Source organism: Aulonocara sp. 'chitande type north' Nkhata Bay, linkage group LG3 (assembly GCF_057382095.1).
Source record: "Aulonocara sp. 'chitande type north' Nkhata Bay isolate Kocher_YH1m ecotype deep benthic linkage group LG3, A_spYH_male_GT1.1, whole genome shotgun sequence".
In the NCBI taxonomy this organism is placed as follows: domain Eukaryota; kingdom Metazoa; phylum Chordata; class Actinopteri; order Cichliformes; family Cichlidae; genus Aulonocara; species Aulonocara sp. 'chitande type north' Nkhata Bay.
In genome coordinates, this window is record NC_141346.1 from 26,629,424 (window position 1) to 26,647,626 (window position 18,203).

Genomic DNA, 18,203 nt, shown 5'->3' on the forward strand with positions numbered 1-18,203 from the left:
AGAGGAGTGAAGAACTCTCATCATTCTTTGTTCAGTTTATTACCTTATTCTTATAATTGCATATCCTATTAGAGTGATTAGAACATGCTGTAGGTATTACAGGTACTGCGCTGCAGTGGTTTGTAACATATTTATCTAATAGACTCCAATTTCTTCACGTAAATGGAGAGTCCTCTTCACATGCTGAGCTTAATTATGGAGTTCCACAGGGTTCAGTGCTAGGACCAATTCTGTTTACATTAAACATGCTTCCCTTATACATTTTTACTGCTATGCTGATGACACCCAGCTCTATCTATCCATGACTACTTTAATTCATTATTATTAGGAAGTTCTAAAACCTCCCTGAAAAGCCTTCAGTAATCCAAAATGCTGCAGCAAGACAGAGCCTTCAGTTTTCAAGCCCCTCTTCTGTGGAACCGGCTTCCAGTTTGGATTCAGGAGACAGACACTATTTCTACTTTTAGGCTTAAAACCTTCCTTTTGTTCTAAAGCATATAGTTAGGGCTGGACCAGGTGACCCTGAATCCTCCCTCAGTTATGCTGAAATAGGTGTAGGCTGCTGGGGGAAGTGTTTCTTCTTCAATCACCTTTCTCAGTCACTATGTGTTAATCAGAATCAGAATCAGAATACTTTATTGATCCCTGGGGGAAATTATTTATATAGTATAGTATATATATAGTATATAATAGACCTCTCTGCATTAAATCATACCCATTATTAATCTCCGTCTCTCTTCCACAGCATGTCTTCTATCCTGTTTTCTTTCTCTTCCTGTTAAAAGGGAGTTTTTCCTTCCCACTGTCACCAAAGTGCTTGCTCATAGGGTCATTGATCTGCATGTATTATTGTAGGAATACATGCAGTATAAAGCGCCTTGAGGCAACTGTTGTGATTTGGCACTGTTTAAATAAAACTGAATTTAATGTATTTTGAGGATTTCTTACCTAATATATGAAAACAGCATAACATAGTATTGTTGAGTTTTTCACAGATTTCTGTCTTTATTCCTGATGATGGATCCAGTGGTGGTAGGGGGTCCTTGTAAACTTGCAATGAAAAGTTTTGTTTTAATGTTCTTTTTCTAAGTAAATTATGTTTTAATTAAATTACCTGAATAAATCTGCTTCATGACTGAACTAACAAAAACAATTAAGTTCTCTAATACAACTTTTACAGTCACCCTCCATTTGGGCCAATTTAATCTTTGTAGGTTTAAATTCTTTTTGTAGAAACAGCAAAAGTTTCTACAGAACAAACGTCTTGTTCTTGCCAGACAAGAAAGTTGAAGCAGGTAGGGCCCTAACCCTATGTGGAAATAGCTTGAAGAGAGTTAAGATTTTCCTCTTTGAAAAAACACTTTGACTCTGGATTAATGTGGCATGAGCACATCTGGAATATACAGGGTGGGCCATTTATATGGATACACCGTAATAACATGAGGATGGTTGGTGATACTAAAGTCCTGTTTGTGGCACATTAGTATATGTGAGGGGGCAAACTCCTCAAGATGGGTGGTGACCATGGTGGCCATTTAGAAGTCGGCCATCTTGGATACAACTTTTGTTTTTTCAATAGGAAGAGGGCCATGTGACACATCAAACTTATTGGTAATGTCACAAGAAAAACAATGATGTGCTTGGTTTCAACGTAACTTTATTCTTTCATGAGTTATTTACAAGTTTCTTTGTTCACAGCCATTGACATGTCGTAGAGGTTAACACGTGAGGAGCGGATCGAAATTGTGTTGATATCTGGTGAACGCAGTAACCAGGTCATTGCAGCAGATTTCAATGCAAGACACCATACGAGACCACCCATCTCCCATGCTACAGTTAGCAAACTGCTAATCATAACAAAGTCCACACTGACCTCTCAGGTCCTTGGTCCTCCAGAGTAGGAGTGTACCTGGATCACAGAGCAGGTATTCTGTCTTTCTGCAGCGTCTCTGAAACCATGACTCTCCTCCACAGAGTCCAGACCACATTCACTCAGCCGCTCTATGCTGGACTTTGTGTTTATGGAGTTGAAGCCACTGCAGAGTTGATTAAAGTCAAACAGAGAAGACAGGTTCATGTTGATCCCTGACCATTATATGTACTTGTGTAGTTTCTAAATGAGGCTTTACATTTTAGAAGCTGAGAAGTTCAGTGGTCCATTGATGTGTGAAAATAATATTGCACTGATTCAAACTGTACTTACATTTATATACCTTACATCAATATAAATCTGAATTTGTTCTTATGGCTGATAATCATGTGAGTTTAAATGATACTACTCTTCATATTCAGCATGTTTGAAATCTGTCATCAGTCTGGTTAGTGGTTTTATTCTGTAGTTGCTGTAGTGGGTTGTCAAATGCAACAATATATTGGAGCTGCAGTGATTCATCAGTTAGTCAATGATTAGAGAATTGATTGTTTTATCATTATTTTAGTCACATTTAAAGCTGGTTCCAGTTTCTGAAATGTGAAGATTGTTGATTTTCTAGATCATATCTGACCATAAACCTAATGTCTTTAAAGTTTTGAACCTTTAAAATGTAACAAAAATTAAATACTTAATGTTTGACATTTAATTTTTTTTTTTCAGATGTAAGTTTGATCACACTTGTATTTTCACACTTGATCATTTATACATTTAAATACAGACACTAAATGATACAGGCCTGTATATTGTGGAGAGAATGTTTCTTTGCCCTGAGCTGTGTCTGGCAGGCAGAGCGTCTCCACAAATCTGATGCTTTTGATTTGGAGAAAATGATCTGAGGGAGACACCTGGAATCTCAGCCTGTACACAAAGAGAATAAAATGAACAGAGTTATACACAAGTGGTGATGTTGAATGATTGGCAAATAAATGTCTTTTTTAATAATGGACAAACCTGGTTGAAATCGTTCCTCCAAAGCTTCTTTAGAAACTTGGCTTCAAAGAGGAAAATTTTTGTTTGTTTGTTTGTTTCATGTTTAGACATCTGTTTTATTCAAACTGTTTTACCCAAAGGTTTTCTTCTTCTCTCATACATAAAATATAGTTCTTAATCTTACTAACATGAAAAACAATTTTGTTGTCTTGTTTTAAAAGTGTTCTCTAAATGTGCCTTATCCAGTCTGTATCCTGGACCCTGAGCAAATACAAGAATGAACACCAGGCTGAAACAGACACAGCAGGGACTCAGCAACTTAGAGTCAGCATACAGTACATAATAAAACATAATAAAGGATAAGCTGGTTCAGACAAAGTAATACACTATATTACCAAAGGTATTTACTCACCATTGCAAATCAAATTCAAATCAGGTGTTCCAATCACAGATGTTTAAAGTCCAGCATCTGCTTTTACAAACATTTGTGAAAGAATGTGCTGTTCTCAGGATCTCAGTGAATTGCTACTAAAAATTCAACCCTCAACTGCTTGTGGTATTATAACAAACCTGAAATAATTGGCAAAGACAGGAACTCAGCCAGTCAAATCAGGCCTTCTCGTCCAACATCGCTGTCTGACCTCACATATATGTGTCTGGAAGAATGTTCAAAAAGTCCCATGAACTCTCCTAAACCTTGTGGAAAGCCGTCCCAGAAGAGTTAGCTACAAAGGGTGGACTGACATCATATTAAACCTTGTGGATTAAGAATGGGATGTCCCTCAGTTTTATATGTGTGTGAACACAGTTGAGCAAATACGTTTGGTAATATAGAGTATGTATCAACATACACAGTTTAAGTGCTGACTCATGTCGGGTTAGTATGACTGTAGTACTCTAACTTGCATTACTCATCAAAATTACACCTGATAATAATTACACATGTGATCAAGCACTTGTCACACACAGTTTGAATTAGACTGATGACTCAGGTTTGATTTGGGAGAAGCTGAACTGAACGGGTATTCAAAAGGACCTATTTTGTGAACTTTAGGGTTGTTTTGATTGCACGAGGACGCTCTGTGACTACTTTCTGGAAGTCTGAGAAAAGTCATTTGGATAGAAAGAGTTCCACCTGAAAAAGTCCAAGAGGAAGCCGTGATCTACAGGAAAACATAAAAAAATGTTTTTTTCCACTTGCAAAAGTTCAGGGTCAGGTGAAATTAATGGCTGATTCATTTTTGTTGAATGCAAGCATTAAATAAATTATTTAATTTGTAATTAAAGTAAAAGCAAAGTGTTTCATAGGTATTTGTACTGTTGGTGAAGTGCTTATGAGAGCAGAGAAGGTTTGGGAAAAAGAGACTCAGACACTCCTTTGACTCGGCCTTTTGTGAACTGATTAGAAGTTTTCACTGTTCACTAATCAGCCAAGTCAGTCACACCACTTTAAAGTGAGATCGTCTGTCGGGTTGTGACGTTGTCTCATTCAAAATTAAACTGTGAGGTGAAAGTAGGTTTAAACACTTCCTGTGTTCATCTCAGAGAAAGTCCCACACAGTACCAAGAGCTTTGTAATCAGAAACAACTTCACATTCAACTAACGAACCACTAAGAGCATCGTGGTGCTTATATGGGAGAAGGTGATGTGTTTGTACCTTTTGGTTTTTGTGTTCCTGTTTCTAGAATGAAAGTTTTCTGGTATTTGCTGATATACGCAGGGTCTTACAATATTCTGCACACGATGAAGAGATTTTAGGAGAATACAAAAAGCTGCCATTACTTAGTTTTTACTGAGTTTATTTAAACCAACCAGTGAGGACCAACAAATTTCAGTCAGTTTGTGTTGTTTGTGTTGACTGAGGTTTGTGTAGCTGTTGTGACACTGATGTCTTGGAAGGAAACTACTTAGCTTTTGTGGTCTGGAGTCTATGGGGAATATTTCCTGTAGACTGTCTTCTTGGAGGTGACTTAATATGTCCTGTGACTTATTAAAATGAAACCAGTTTCAGTACCAACACAAACACATAAATCTGAATCTCTTATTTGATCTAGAAGAACTTACAATACTGTTTTTTAAACTTTCTGTGAGTCTAAAAACTCTCAAACAATGCAGGAAACAGTTTGTATGAAGAAATTAATCCCTGAATTTTTAAACCCATCTTCCCCATGTTTTAACAAAACCACATTACTCCATCTTCATTACACAACACTAGCCCTCTGTTAGATACGCAATCAATTTAAAACTTTCATTGATTAGATTTGAAGCCTCGCTCGGTCTCCTACTTTAGGACCCCAACTCAAGGGTTCAGGTCATGAGTTTGAGGGTCTGAACTAACCTGGATAAAGTCAGTCACTTTGTTTAAGTCATGTCTTAAAAAATAAATTCATGGGACTGTTCTCCCCAAGTTTATTTGAAGTTTGTTTCCTATAAAGCTTCCACACCAACAACCCTGCACCAGCCATCTGAACTCAAAAATCGGTGTCTCAGGATGGAGTAGATGTGCAAAGAAAAAATAAATAAAAACACAGACACTTGTATGTTCAAAGTTTAATCAAGAACATTGAACCTATCCAGTCCACTGAATCCAGAGTAGTATTTGCTGTAGTATAACGAAATGTCACAAGGTGGCGCTATTTTAACAAATAAAAAGGGAAACACTAAAATCTGTTAACTCTCAGACTCTTCCGCTGACTGTCAGTAAATACAAAAAAAACCCATCTTGGAGTAAGAGCTGACAATGTTAATAACATGTTATGTATATCACAGTGTAAGTTTTAAACATCATAAGTCAGCAGGTTATTATAATATAGAAAAAGCAATATTATAAATGAGTTCACTTCAAGTTCACAGCCATCATTCAGTAGTTGCTTAAATTAAATTAATTTTCTTATTCTGTTTTTATGCAGACTTTGCCATCAGTCTATATAATAAACAGCTCAGAGCTCCAAATTATACAAGAACAACAAAAGAGCGTTATCCATTTGAACTTGTTATTATTATCATTATCACCTCGGCGTCTTTTGAACCAGTGAGTCGGGCTCATCCCGCAGGACAACTCAAATATGTTTGGTGGGAGGAATCTCTTGTTTGCTGCACGAGTCTCAACCAGTTCACATGCTTTTTCATCTCCTTCCTGATGTAACTGGTGCGTCTCCTCCAGCCTCATGCTGTGCAGCCAATTGTTTTTGTTAGGGTTTACGTCATTATTTCCTGTATCTACACTTGTGATGAATATTCAAGAGTTTGGAGAGCTCTGCTATGCAAATTAACCCCATGCAAAATGGAGGTGAGTGCAGTCGCCTCCATTTATTTTATCTGTTTTAAATGTTTTTATATTTCACACTCATTTTATTATAACTCAGAGTTCCAAGTTTCTGTATTAAAATTCCTCAGAGATTTTGATAATAATAATAATAATAATAATAATACATTTTATTTATAGGTGCCTTTCAGACCCTCAAGGTCACCTTACAGTAACACGTAAACATACCATAAAAAACATAAGAAAAATGTATATATAGCAAACATGGTAGATAAAATTTAGACATAAACAGTCATAAAAGTATAAAAGCAAATATAAAAACTGAGCAAGGTAAAAATGGACTAAGACAGATCAGGTGTATGCAATTCTAAACAGATGGGTTTTGAGTAGTGATTTAAAAGTGGTGAGACAGTGTGTGGTCCATAGAGCAAGTGGAAGTGCATTCCAAAGTCTCGGGGCAGAACAACTAAAGGCTCTGAGTCCAATTGTAGTCAGGCGAGCAGGTGGAACTGACAGAAGGGAAGCTGAAGAAGAGCGGAGTGTAGGAAGGGGCGAGTATGTATGGAGAAGATCGGATAGATATGGAGGAGCAAGGTTATGAAGTGCTTTGAAAGTGAGAAGCAGGATCTTGAAATTGACACGGAGGTGAATTGGGAGCCAATGGAGCTGTTTAAGAACAGGTGTTATATGTTCAGTGGATCTAGTTCTGGAAATAATACGAGCAGCTGTATTTTGAACCAACTGCAGTTTATGGAGGGATTTATAAGGTAAACCATAGATTTTTTTATAGATGATCATAGATGATCAACAGCAGTGTCAGAATGGATGTGTTGGGGAAGTCTGTTCACACTCTTAGTTTGCATTAAGAGTTCTGGCAACCCACAGGTCGAAGCTGTTCTTTAGTCTGTTGGTTTTGCACCTGATTGATCTGAACCTTTTTCCAGAGGGCAGGATGTTGAAGAGGTGGTGGTTAGGATGGAGCTGGTCCTTTATAATTGCCCTGGCTCTGGAGAGACATCTTGAGCAGGCAATTAAGTCCAGGGAGGGGAGTGGACAGCCGATCACCTTCTCTGCAGTTCTGATGACCCTCTGTAGTCTCTTCTTGTCAGCTGTTGTGCAACCAGCATACCACACAGGGATGGCGTGCACCATCACACTCTCGATAGTGGCACGGTAGAAGGACACTAGGAGTTCAGTCTGCAGCCTGTTCCATCTCAAAACCTTCAAGAAATGGAGGTGCTGCTGGGCTTTCTTTACTAGGGCTGATGTGTTTGTGGACCAGGATAGGTCCTCAGAAATGTGGGTGCTGAGGAACTTAAAGGAGGACACCCTCTCCACATAGTCACCTTTTATGGAGAGGGGAGGGGGATCAGTTCATGTTTTGGGGAAGTCCACTTCATTTGTTTTCTTGGTGTTTAGGGTGATGTTATTGTAGTTACACCTTTCTGACAGTCGCTGGACATCATCCCTATAGGCGGTGTCATCATCGTTGGTGATGAGCCCCATCAGAGTGGTGTCATCTGCAAATTTGATGATGATGTTGCAGGGGTGTAGTCACTGGTGTAGATGGTGTATAAGAGTGGACTCAGCACACATCCCCGTGGTGAGCCAGTGCTGAGAAACAGGGTGGATGGTCTCTGGTTGCCAGCCTTGACTGATTGTGAAAGGTTTGTGAGGAAGTTTTTGATCCATGCACATGTGGAGGGGGGAAGTCCAGGTTGTCTATAAGAATGTCTGGAATGATGGTATTGAAGGCCGAGCTGAAATCAATGAATGAATCAATGAATACTGATGTCCCAGGATTCTCCAGGTGATGCAGAGCAGAGTGGAGGGCGGTGGAAATTGCATCCTCTGTGGACCTATTTGCCCTATAGGCAAACTGGTGGGGGTCAACTGGAATTTTACTGGAATACTCTCAGTCTTTCACTGAACGAGCTCCTGTGACTGACCAGCATGTCATGGAGTGGGTGGGAGGTGTTATCCAACATTGTCTTTATCTTGGACAACATTCGCCTCTCCGACACCACCTTGAGGGAGTCCAGCTCCATCACCACAACATTACTGGCCTTACGAATCAGTTTATCCAGTCTGTTGGCATCTGCAACCCTCAGCCTGCTCCCCCAGCATGCAACAGCATAGAGGATCGCATTGGCCACAACAGACTCACAGAAAATCCTGAGCATTTTCTGGCAGATGTTGAAGGACCTCAGTCGCCTCAAAAAATAGAGACGACTCTGGCCCTTCCTGTAAAGTGCTGTGGTGGTTTTAGCCCAGTCCAGTTTATTGTCAATGTGTACTCCAAGGTATTTATAGTCCTCCACAATGGATTGAAACAGGGGTCAAGTGTTTCCTGGTCTTCCTGAAGTCCACGATCAGTTCCTTGGTCTTTGCCACGTTGAGCTGCAGATGATTCTGCTCAGACCACGTGACAAAGGAGTCGACCACAGCCCGGTACTCTGTCTCATCATCCCAGGAGGGTCGGCCTGATGGTGTTGAAAGCACTGGAAAAGTCAAAAAACATGACCCTCACAGTGCTCGCCGGCTGGTCCAGATGGGTGTAGACACGATTGAGCAGGTAGATGATGGCGTCCTCAGTTCCGAGACGAGGCTGATAAGCGAACTGAAGGGGATCCAGATGTGGTCTTACTATGGGTCGCAGCTGGTCCAGGATGAGCCTTTCCAGGGTCTTCATGATGTGGGAGGTCAGTGCCACGGGCCTGTAATTCTGGGGGCCACTGGGACGTGGCGTCTTTGGTACAGGGACGAGGCATGATGTCTTCCACATCACTGGGACCCTCTGCAGACTCAGACTCAGCATAAACAGTTTATGAAAGTGTCGTGGTCTGGGTGGTTTTCCACAGCATCAGCTCCTCCCCACTGGGTGGAGTCTTTGTTGTTCCTCACCTGATGGCAATCGTACCAGCAGTATTTATGACCGGCGCACTCAACTGGTCTTCGCCAGATTATCTGCCAACTTTAGTCAGTTCTCGGCCTCACGTCCGTTCCTTGGTGACTCGTCGTGTGTATTAACCGTATCTCTGTTTTTCTCGTCAGCCTCTGAAACCCACCTACCAAGCTCTCCTGGATACCAGTTTGCTGCCGCCGGTAATCCCTCTCCGTTTTGGAACTGCCATTCTCTCCTGCCTGCCTCCCTGCATTGCATGCAGCACCCACCTGGACCTCTCCTGCCTCCCCCCTCCACGCAACCCCCACCTGCAAGCTTGTAAGACAGCTCAGTGTACTATCCTTAGATTCACTCGCAACCCTCTGTGGGATTCCCCTGACTGCTCTCTCCTCTGTTTCAGTGCCCTGGCCCGCCACAGTTTCCCCTACCCAGTACCTGCACCCAGTTATCCCTGCCATCTAGTTATCATCACAGTATTTTCTCTCGCCTCAGACATCTAGTTTATGTTCATTGATTCTAGTCTGCACTTTCTGTTAGCCTCTGAGCATTGTAAAATAAAATCTCTTTTCGTTACACCTCACCCCTGGCCTCCGGTTTTGAATCTGCACTTGAGTCCATCCCATTTCCACGGGCCACTGCGCCTGACAGAAAGACTCCACACAGCTGGGGGGCACAGGCCTTGAGGACGAAGGGACTCACTCCATCTGGTCCAGCAGACTTGCCTGAGTGAAGTCTCCTCATTTGCATCTCAACCTGGTATTGAGTGAAGGTGATGGGTGGGGGAGGGGTGTCAGGAATCTCACAGGAGGCAACAGCTCCATGTGAAGAGAGAGGCTGGCACAGTGGTGTGGCTCTGGATTCCAGGCTGACTACAGGTGAGGTTGTGGGGGTGGGAGCAGACACTGTGGTGTCGAATCTATTGAAAAACAGATTCAACTCGTCGGCTCTATTCTCACCTCCCTCAGCTCCCCTGCTGTTGGTTGGCCTGAATCCAGTGATGGTCTTCATGCCCCTCCACACCTCTCTCATGCTGTTCTGCTGGAGTTTCCACTCCAGCTTCCTCCTGTAATTGTCCTTAGCCTCTCTGATCTTGTCCTTTAGTAGCACCTGGACCTTCCTCATCTCCTCTTTATTGCCCCCTCTGAAAGCCCTCTTCTTGTTGTTGAGGAGGGCTTTGATGTCCTTAGTCACCCACGGCTTGTTAGGTGAGGTGAATCAGGTTATGATCTGACCTACCAAGTGGGGGGAGGGAGGAGGAGCTGTATGCATCCTTGACATTAGCATACAGTAGGTCTAAAATTTTCTCTCCCCTGGTGGGACAGTCCACATATTGTCTGAATGTTGTTAGTGTATTGTCCAGTGATACATGGTTGAAGTCACCGGAGATCACAATAAAGATCACCAAAATTAAATCAGCTCCAGCTTTGTTTTTATCCACCATCATGCACACTTTGACATCTTTCAAAAATGTGGACACAACAGGATGCAGCATGTAAAGCACAAAAGTGACAGAAGCTTTTTAACACTCAGTTTCACTTTTGTTTGGTATTATTTCTTTAAATGTCTTAAAGCAACATCAGAGTTTAATATGCAACAAGTGGTTGATGAAACAGAGATATGAAAAAGTGAAGGAAAAAAAAGGTGGAGCTGAAAAGAAAGTGGGGAAGAAAGAGTCTAGAAAAAGAATCAGTAAAATTTGTCAGTCTACTCGGCATCGTAGCAGCTGCACCTTCAACAGAAGAACCAGAAACAGTGCCAAAAATACCAGGCGCTCCCCCAGCTGCTAAACATGTCACAAATAGAAGGTGGACTTCATATGTATCCAAATGCAATTAACTTTTTTATTTTTCATTTTAAGGATGTGGATCTTAGTGCAAGCAGAGAAACAGAGCAGCTGACTTTGGGAGTATATGTTGTCAGACATGAAAGAGCAGACTCTGCAGATTCACCTGAGGACATTGGTGTCCTCAGAGAAGGATACACTGTGCTACAAGCTCCTAGTGATGTGGCAAAGGGAAACAGTCTATCAATGAAGGTGTAGGTTCTGAAAAACAAACTGAGTGGCACAGCCTGCAATGAACTATAGAGGAACTGGTTTTAAGGCTCTTGAACTCTTCTTTAGAAAATAAAAAAAAAAAAACGGTTCAATTTGAACTGCCACATGAAGTTCAGCAAAGCTTTTCACTTTTCTGCGTTCTTTGTTCCTGTTGAACTTTTACCACCATCCAGCACTGAACAAGACTGCTCCTAACTTTGGACTTTAGTTTAAGTTTTGAAGAAAAGTTTTCTTCTAAATATGAACAAAAATGCCAGACTGTAATTTCTACCTGTTGTTTACAGGCCTGGATTGTGAGCTTTTCATTGTAACCCAAGCAAGTTTACATTACTTAAGCCAAGTTAATGTTAAAAATGTTGGAATCACAACACTTTTCATTTTTAATAATTTCTGTTTAACATTCTTCCTGCACTTAAAAAGCACTTGCATATATATATGTATATTTTACATTAAGTGTTATTAAAGTTAGGTTAACTAAATAACTTGATTTAATTAATTTATTTAATTTTCAAACTTATATAGAGTAAGTTGCAATTCTGTTAAAGTGATTTGATCCTATAGTTTCAGTAGAGCTTGTTTTGGTTGAGTAGATTTATCAGATATACTTAAAATTTCTTGTTCAAGTTAAATGTATCATACATTTTATATTTCACTAACCCAGTTGTGTGGAACCAGTTGACATAACTGGGTGGAGTAAATACAACATTTTATTTCTTAGAGTGTATTTAAAAGTGACTGTTTGGTGAAGTGTGCAGCTCTCTGAACACATGAGGCAGAGTTCATGTCACAGCCACTGAAGCAGCAGCAAAGTGAGCCACAAAAGACAAGAGCTGTTTCTCAGTATCAGGTTTGTGCTTCCTTAGTTGCTAATTTAAATTTGGCAAGTTAACTTAAGCGCACAGACTGTGCTCAGGGGTACCGTTCAGTGGAGCTGAACTGCTGACCTTCTGATCATGGGGTAACCACTGTACCTACTGAGCTATCCCTGCCCATTTTGTTTTGTATAAAATGAAATGTCTGGCAATTTGAATATCCAATAAATGGCAAGATGCCTTGTTTTTTGAGGATTGATGGTCTGGTATAATAAGTGGTTTTGTTTGGAGTTGTTCAGGAATTGTCTGTGTCACCGTTTCACAGATCAAGGTGTGACATTAGCAAAATTGGCCAGCAGGTGCCACTGTGGAGATGGTTTCAGATTGTTTCAAACCATCATCTCAAGAACAAATTTCCTCAAATGTTTCACGAAGCTTCGCTTTGCTCATCATTAGCATAGTGACAACTTCACAGGAAGTCCGTATTTCAGCATTTTCATAGTTATGTCACAGTTTAGCTAGAGGTGGAGCCGAAATCCAGACTTAAAGGTGAACTTTATAAACTGAGAAAATCCACAAATCCAGAAAATCCACATTTACTCCCAACTAAGGGTTTAAATGCACCTAATGCAGAGAAGAGTCACACTGACACATTCAGACAGCTTAAGAAAAATGTATTTAACAAAAATACCTTCCAATAAACAATTTTTGTAATAAGCATAAATATTTTACATGTTTATCTGAGAGTCATTATTAAAAAAGTATTCACATTTAATCTGTATCAGATAATCTGGACTAATATTAATGAAAGAGATAAACTTTTTTGTACTTAATCATGAGTCAGTGAAGGACTAAAAAACAAACGATGCAAATATATTGCAATGATCCTCAAAATAATAACAAAAAAAACAAAAACCGAAAGCAAATTTTGAAATGATCTCCGTCCAACGAAGCGAGTCCTCAAAATTGTGCACAATTGTTGTACTTGAGCAAACAAATTGTTCACAAGTTCACAAGTTTATTGCCTTTATATTTCAGTTATATAATTACCAAAGTTTTATAGAAAAAGAAAATAGTGATCAGTGCCTTGTACTAGATCAAAATTCATTCACAAATGTAGAGTATAATGATTTTCCTTTTTTTCCACTGACTATTGATTTTAAATGGGTTATTCCCTTAAAATTGAGTTATGTTTAATGTAACTTTTGGTTCTTACTATTCTATGAGAGACTTTAGTGAAAAGATGAAAAAAATATATATATCTCAAGTAAACATTAATACCTTTCATGTTCAAACTGTGTCTTATTAAAAAAAAAAAAAAAAAACAATGTGTGTGTACGTGTGAATTGTGGGACATTTTTATACTTAGAACTGAGCTTTTTTAAAGTCTTTCTCAGCTTACTGGAAACGCAACAAGTTCTAAACTTGCATTTCAAAGAGTATTCAAGTAACAACAAGATGCACACTACAGCAAGTTGGAGCTGTAGTAAAGCAACTTGAGTTCATTTAATTTAACTGAATTCAACCAAATTTAAAGGGCAACTCTTATAAACAACCCTGCAGATCATCTTCTCCCTGTTAGAGGAGACAGAGGTGAAGAGTCATCAACACATGAGGTCAAAGGTCAGTCAGTACAGCTAGAAGAAGGAAAATCTACAGTCTGACTTCATTCACTCATTACAACAGCTGATCCTGTTCATGATCCTGATTATTAAACTGACTGACCAAAACTGCATGAACTACAACCACTGCAATGGAAGCAACCAGAAGAAAAACCTGCACTTTGATGTTGTCAAGGTGTGTCCTGTGGCAGGCAGGATGTAGTATCCATATGCACTTTATTGCTGGAGAATGTTTGAACATAAAATACAACTAAACTAGGAACTCAAATCATGAAGCTCAAACTAGAACGCTGGGAAAATTGTGAGAAAAAAAAAAAGGAAACGGAGAACTAGAATGTTACTATTACCTTAGAGGAGAAAAACAGCATGGTGAGGGTATGACGCAACAACTAGCAGGGGAGGACTGACGACTAAAATATGCAGGTAGGATAACGAGAGGATGGGGAACAGGTGGAAATACAGTCGGGACTGATCAGACATAATGAGACGGGAAAAGCAAAACTCAAACTGAACATAGGACACGGGACTTTTAAAGTAAAACAGGAAACATACTTAACCCTTAGATGCACACGTGGGGTCATTGGGTTGTTTTTCTTCAAAATGCAAAGTTGTAATATATTCATATACCAGGTATTCCACATAAAATATGTTTGTAACATGAGGTCATTTGCATTTTTATTTATTTTTTCATTAATTAAAAAAAAAATGCAGTTTTTGTATCACTACCCCACTCTTCCACAAGTGGGGTCAAAAATGACCCCAAGCAGTTCCTATGAAATCTTCTATGAAACTTTCATTCTTAGCAACTCTGACTGACCCACTTACACTTCTGATGGATCAAGAATTTATTTTTACACAGTAACATACACGATTTATAGTCAGGGCTGCACATAAGTGGTCCGCGGGTGTGCATTTGCTGTCAAAATAAAAGTATTCCCGGAAATTCAGAGAATACGCGCTTCTTTTGTGGTGGAGGAACACCTAAGTAATTGCTTACGGAGCTTGCTTCTTCGACATCTTTAAGAGTTCTGAACAAATGTCTGTCCTCCTCCAGAACATCTAATGTACACAAATGAGGGTTCCAACTTATATGGTATGCGTCTTTTATTTTGACAGCAAATACGCACCTGCGGACCACTTATGTGCAGCCCTGTTTCCTGTGCATTTCAAACATTGTTCTTTCTGATTTTTTTTTTTTTTTTTTTTTTGTCCCGTTTGGATCTTTAGCCATCAGAATTGTTGTCTTAAGGCCAAGAAAGATGCCAAGCGGATTTATTTTACCAAGTGGATCATCATGGCCTTGCCATATTGGTCCATTTGATTGACCTTTATTATAATTATGAATTTATTTTATTTTCGGTTGCTACAAACGGGACAGACATGACTGGGGGATAGGACAGGGAGAAAGAATGAAAGAAAGAGAGGGAGAGAAAGAAAGCCAAAGGGGAGAAGAGACGGTGAGAAGGGGGGGAACAAACAAACAAACAAACAACCTGGATCACCTGTATGGAGAAAAAAAAAAAACAGAAGAGAAAGCAAACAACAAAGAGCAACATAATAAAAAAAACAGCACCATCACAATAAACTAGCTAGCATTAGATAACAATAGATACTAAATAATAAACGATATTGTGCAGCACGCAAGATAGACAGCGCACAATGTGCTTTGAGGCAGCAGCCAAGAAAGGTGTAGTCCGCGTCTGTGAATACCTGTGTGTACACCTGTGTGCACACCTGTGTGGATCAGCATGCTTGTATTCCAAAGGTTTCTCCATGTAACGATCTGCTAGGGAGTGTGGGGAGCCATAGCCCCGTCCACCAGGGTATGAAGCAGGTATTGAGGAGATCCAGGCCCAGACATCCAGAGGCCCCAGAGTAAGAGGACCACCAAAAGGGGGGGAACCGTGCCACCCTCCTGGGAAGAGCTGAGTAGAGCCCCAAACGAGAGGTCACCCCGCAGCTACGGAGCAGAGGCCAGAGGGGGTTGCAGTGGCGTGCCCGCAGGCTCTGCCGGCAGCCAGCTGTGCCAAAGAGGACCGAGCTTCAGGCCCAGAGGCCAGAGGCCTGAGGGCATCCCACCCCCCGGAAGGAGCCCAGCCGGGCCGCAGGCGCCCGGCCCCGCCAATCGGCAACCAGGAGTGAGCCGGTACATACATGAGCGCCCAGCCCCAGACGACAAGGACCACCAACACACCAACGTCTGAGGGCATCAGCCACCGGCAGGGAGTGTGGTGAGGGGAGATAGGCCTCCGTACTTTAGAGGGCCTGAGATGTACCCAGAGAGGTTGAGTCTAAGACCCAACCTGACATATAGACACAGACAAACAGGCACACACGGACACAAACGTGCATTCCCACCCCATATGCACAACCAAGTACTCGGCACTCACCCAACGTGTAGACAGACACATATAGACACTGCACAGACAGTCGCACTCCCCAAACATACTCTATATCCCAGGTCCAGGTACCCCCGCCCTCAGAGGGGCAAGCCACACCTAGACCCAGGAGATGTAACCCTTCTCTCTGGGGTGGAGGCAAGCGGACCACCTCCTTATCTGCAGTAGCAGGGAGGCCCCGCATCCCAGACCCCAGTCTGACGGCCAGCACCTCCTCCCAGCCCCCCAGCCCTGACGGCCAACAGAACCGGGGTGAGTGAAGACCTCAAACCTCCCTACGCCCGCTCATATGTAGTGTTGCTGTGTGCTGTTCTAAAGTGCATTTAAAACACAGGAGAGCATGGTTCCTGCTTCCTCTCAGAGAGCAGCACAGCTCCTCCCGAAAACCCTTGGTGTCTAAATGCATTTAAAATTGAGGGTAGGGCACCAGCGCCAGAGGTGGGTTGGAGTACACCGACCATCCTCTGGATGCTGTAAAACGTGCCCACCCCCAAGGCCCTATATGTGTGTGTTATGTGAGAGTGTGAGTAATGTGGATGTCTAGGTTGCAGAATAAAATTGAAGCACAGGCAGCCAGAAGGGGACAGAGGGGGAGTGCCTCCCCTGCACCCTGGTGACATACCTGCACACCAAGCCCTGCGTGTGTGGGTGGGTGTGGTAGAGCGGGAATAGGGAGGCAGCTGAGGATGGGGAGGGAAGAAAGGGAGGAGGAAGCGGCCCCTCCCTGGGGCCAGCTCCCCCGCTGACCCCAGTAGGCACCCCCACACTCTGGAACCCACCAGGGCAAGGGGGCCCAGGCCCATCCGGACCGGGGCCCGCAGCAGCAGCACCGCCCAGCCCCACAGAGTCCGGGGTAGCCCACCCAACTCCACCCCAGAGAAAACTGCACCCACCCCATCATCCAATCATCTCCCAAACTACACAAGACAATAGACACCCAGGTTGAGTTCATTCTCCACCTCTCCTATATCTCTCCCCCCACCTTCAGAGTGAGCTCCTGTAGTGAGGAGACCACCTGCAAAGATATAACAACCTCCCCACCAGTTAGAGAGCCCCCTAGTTGGGCCGATGCACCAGAGGTCCCCTGCACTGGGGCTGAGCCCCCCTGCACCCACCCGCCCACTGCTCCTGCGACACAACAGCCAGGATCCAAGCCCCCAAGGCCCGGCCAGCACCCCAGACCGGGGGGCGGAGCACCCCAGACCCCCAAGCCTCCACGCCCGTCCCGGACCCTCCCAGGGGCAGCCAGGCTACCAGGCCAGTAACCAACGTCTGCCAGCACAGAACCTCCCCCATCTCCGCTGTATGCAGCCACAAGGAAAACACCATCTAAGAGCCCCCAGAGCTCCTAACCAGGTCATGGTCACATCCCCCAGGTTAGACCCTCTAGGGAAACGTCCCTATGAACTCCCCGGACGCCCTAAGGCCTTCCCTACCCCCATATCAACCACAATAGCGAAGGCAGGACCAAACCATGACCCCCACCCCCACTAGGTGATGAAGCCGATCAAAGGAGCCCAAAGGGATTGATCAAATGTGATGGCAGAGGTTGTATCAAGACTAATGTGATCTATTAGATGGTTTTTATATTGGTTAGAATTAAGATTATTTTTATTTTTCCAGTTAATGAGGACCATTTTCTTGGCAATGCATAGGGCCGTAAAAACAACGTGGGCTGTGTTTATTTCTGCAGTGACCTCATCCAAGTTGCCCAGCAAGCATACTAAAGGGGAGGCTGGAATGTTACATTTCAGACACTTTGATAAGTCTTCACATATCTCACGCCAAAATTTCTGAACTGGTGGACAGAACCAAAGAGCGTGGATGTAATTGTATTTGCTGTGCAGTGTGAGCAGTTGTTGGAAGGCGTATAGCCCATCTTGAACATCCTATGACCAGTATAGTGCACTCTGTGTAATATTTAGTATTGTATTAATTGCAAACTGGGATTTCTGATCCATTGAAAGGTTTTTAAGCATATCTGAGACCAAAGGTTTGGGTTTAAGTTGATTGATAAATCTGCTTCCCATTTTGCAATAGGAAGGGATATTGATTCATCTATTTTAGAAAGTGTTCTGTATATTTTAGACAATAATATGGGGGGGTTTTAGACTTTAAAAAAAAAAAAAAAAAAAAAAAAAAAAATTGTACCACACTTGGTGGTGTTTGTAATTCAGCTTCACTGGGATTAAATTTCTTTTTTACTATGGATTTAATTTGTTGATATTCCAAAAATCGTTTCTTGTTGATCCCATATTGTGTAACTAGTCTGTCGAACGA